The sequence below is a fragment of the Salmo trutta genome, unplaced genomic scaffold (genome assembly GCF_901001165.1).
Source record: "Salmo trutta unplaced genomic scaffold, fSalTru1.1, whole genome shotgun sequence".
Taxonomy (NCBI): domain Eukaryota; kingdom Metazoa; phylum Chordata; class Actinopteri; order Salmoniformes; family Salmonidae; genus Salmo; species Salmo trutta.
The window spans coordinates 445176-449534 of NW_021822437.1; positions in this window are offsets into that span (position 1 = coordinate 445176).

The window sequence follows — 4359 nt, forward strand, 5'->3', positions numbered from 1 at the left end:
GGTCTACTGCAGCCTGGTCTACTGCAGCCTGGTCTACTGCAGCCATTGCCTACTGCAGCCATGGCCTACTGCAGCCTATCCTACTGCAGCCTGGTCTACTGCAGCCATGGCCTACTGCAGCCATGGCCTACTGCAGCCTATCCTACTGCAGCCTGGTCTACTGCAGCCATGGCCTACTGCAGCCATGGCCTACTGCAGCCTGGTCTACTGCAGCCTGGCCTACTGCAGCCTGGTCTACTGCAGCCATGGCCTACTCCAGCCTGGTCTACTGCAGCCTGGTCTACTGCAGCCATGGTCTACTGCAGCCATGGTCTACTGCAGCCATGGTCTACTGCAGCTTGTCAACTGCAGCCATGGCCTACCGCAGCCTGATCTACTGCAGCCTGATTTACTGCAGCCATGGTCTACTGCAGCCATGGCCTACTGCAGCCTGGTCTACTGCAGCCAGGGCCTACTGCAGCCTGGTCTACTGCAGCCATGGCCTACTGCAGCCTGGTCTACTGCAGCCATGGCCTACTGCAGCCTAGTCTACTGCAGCCATGGCCTACTGCAGCCTGGTCTACTGCAGCCATGGTCTACTGCAGCCTGGTCTACTGCAGCCATGGTCTACTGCAGCCTGGTCTACTGCAGCCATGGTCTACTGCAGCCTGGTCTACTGCAGCCATGGTCTACTGCAGCCTGGTCTACTGCAGCCTGGTCTACTGCAGCCTGGTCTACTGCTGCTCTGGAGCCCAGATATTTTCATTTTGTATTATTTTTTATTTAACCTTTAACCTTTATTTAACTTGGCAAGTCAGTTAAGAACAAATTCTTATTTACAATGATGGCATACCAAAAGGCAAAAGACCTCCTGCGGGGACGGGGGCCTGGAATAAAATATAAATATAGGACAAAACACACATCACGACAAGAGAGACAACACAACACTACATAAAGAGAGACACCACAACACTACATAAAGAGAGACAACACAACACTACATAAAGAGAGACAACACTACATAAAGAGAGACAACACAACACTACATAAAGAGAGACAACACTACATAAAGAGAGACAACACTACATAAAGAGAGACAACACAACACTACATAAAGAGAGACAACACAACACTACATAAAGAGAGACACCACAACACTACATAGAGAGAGACAACACAACACTACATAAAGAGAGACAACACTACATAGAGAGAGACAACACAACACTACATAAAGAGAGACAACACAACACTACATAAAGAGAGAGACCACAACACTACATAAAGAGAGACAACACTACATAAAGAGAGACAACACTACATAGAGAGAGACAACACAACACTACATAAAGAGACAACACAACACTACATAAAGAGACACCACAACACTACATAAAGAGAGACACCACAACACTACATAAAGAGAGACAACACTACATAAAGAGAGACAACACTACATAAAGAGAAACAACACAACACTACATAAAGAGAGACGACACAACACTACATAAAGAGAGACAACACTACATAAAGAGAAACAACACTACATAAAGAGAGACACCACAACACTACATAAAGAGAGACAACACTACATAAAGAGAGACAACACTACATAAAGAGAAACAACACTACATAAAGAGAGACACCACAACACTACATAAAGAGAGACACCACAACACTACATAAAGAGAGACAACACAACACTACATAAAGAGAGACAACACTACATAAAGAGAGACAACACAGCACTACATAAAGAGAGACAACACTACATAAAGAGAGACAACAACACTACATAAAGAGAGACACCACAACACTACATAAAGAGAGACACCACAACACTACATAAAGAGAGACACCACAACACTACATAAAGAGAGACAACACAACACTACATAAAGAGAGACAACACAACACTACATAAAGAGAGACTCCACAACACTACATAAAGAGAAACCTAAGACAACAACACAACATGGCAGCAACACAGCATGGTAGCAACACAACATGGTAGCAACACAGCATGGTAGCAACACAGCATGGTAGCAACACAACATGGTAGCAGCACAACATGGTAGCAGCACAAAAACAGGGTACAAACATTGTTGGACACAGACAACAGCACAAAGGGCAAGAAGGTAGAGACAACAATACATCACACAAAGCAGCCACAACTGTCAGTAAGAGTGTCCATGATTGAGTCTTTGAATGAAGAGATTTGAGATAAAACTGTCCAGTTTGAGTGTTTGTTGCAGCTCGTTCCAGTCGCTGGCTGCAGCGAATGGAAAAGAGGAGCGACCCAGGGATGTTTGCTTTGGGGACCTTTAACAGAATGTGACTGGCAGAACGGGTGTTGTATGTGGAGGATGAGGGCTGTAGTAGGTATCTCAGATAGGGGGGAGTGAGGCCTAAGAGGGTTTTTTATAAATAAGCATCAACCAGTGGGTCTTGCGACGGATATACAGAGATGACCAGTTTACAGAGGAGTATAGAGGGCAGTGATGTGTCCTGTAAGGAACATTGGTGGCAAATCTGATGGCCGAATGGTAAAGAACATCTAGTCGCTCGAGAGAGCACCCTTTCCTGTCGATCTATAAATTACATCTCCGTAATCTAGCATGGGGTAGAGCCATAATGAGTTGAAGGAAGACACCATCTCATGCCATAAGTATCACAAGCACATTCTGTGTCTATTTTGAATCATACAGTATGAATATTGTACACGCCTCAAAAGCCTCACTGGCAAGATATATAGTGTGGCACAAGTCTAAGAGGGTGTGTGTGTGTGTGTGTGTGTGTGTGTGTGTGTGTGCGTGTGTGTGTGCGTGCGTGCGTGCGTGTGCGTGTAAATCTCCTCATCACAAGGCTCTTGAGGAAGTGAGTTTTAGGGATATTTTTTTTTTTGGGGGGGGGCATTTCAGTAGAAATATTTTAAAACATCCAAGACAAACAGACACCGAGCTCAGAAGGAATCTCAAACTCTGCTACAGGACTACAACTCCCATGAATGGTCCATATATTTCGCACTTGCGCATTGGGCCAACGGAGACGAGACGCGCGGAGATTCCGTTTTGTGAAATGGCGGCGTGAAAAAGGCCTGGAGAATTTGACTAAACTAAACCGAAGACTTTCTATTACAGTGACAAGATAATCAAGTGACCGCTCTAACGATGGAAATACATGTTGTCAAAGATGAAATGCAGGCAGGAAGTAGAGACATTACTGAGCACGGTTACATGCACACTATAATGCGATTATTGTAGACAGGTTAATATAATAGTTCATTTAAAAACGTTTACATGCTTTGCAAGAAGAACGATTTCCCTAATAATCCTGTTTACATGGACACGTCTGAAATCAAGCTACCTGATGGGACTTTTGACAAATCCCCCCAAAAAAACATTCTTACCACAGTGACTGTTATTTTTGCCAAGACTATTTGATTCTGAGTTCGGACATATACAGTTTGTATGTTAAAACTATTTATAAGATACACACTTTCAGTTTTTCCAAACTCATATATACCCGTTCAAAAGAGAAAGGCTTGCTTTACCAAGTGCTGAATTTGGTCAGTTTAATATCAAATTATTATTGTACTCAGTATGTTTCCATGCACACTAATACTTTGATATTAAATGGATTATGGCAGTAGTCTGATTATGCAATAGTCATGTAAACACCTTCGTCTGTTTATCTTAATAATCGGCGTACGGTCAAAATCATAAGCCGATTAAAACATCTGGTTTTCTGATTAGGACGTGTAAACACAATCGTCATTCCAGAAGTGTATTTGACCTCAGCATGAGCTAGTGAACACCCCTCTTTAGCAGGAGTCAGTTTGGAACGGAATCTATGCTTCTTATAAGTAATTATTTTCACATACAAACTCAGAATCAAATATTCTTCCCCCCAAAAAACAATACCATGTTGGCTGTGTTGGTAGAACGTTTCTTTTTGATTGCGTTTATCAGTTCCAACAGATATCCTTTTCAGATGTGTCTATGTCAACAGGATTATTAGACAAATCGTTCTTCTTTCAAAGCATGTAAACGTTTTTAATCGGAACTATTATATGAATCCGACTGTCCATAATAACCTCATTATTGTGTGCGTGTAAACGCAGTCTGAGGTCTGAGAGGGAAGATACACATATAAATAACATAAAGTCGTTGTTTTTTAAAATTTATTTTTAATTAATCAAGTTCACGAAATATTAAATCCGTCCACTTTTATCAGTGCATTGGTTACAACCTAACCATTACGAAACGTATATTCGGCCAAAATAAATAAAAGCTCATGTAGCAAATTAGCAATTACATTTTAATACGTTTATTAAACCCAAATTCTACACCTCTCTCTCATTGACCCCCATTACAACAA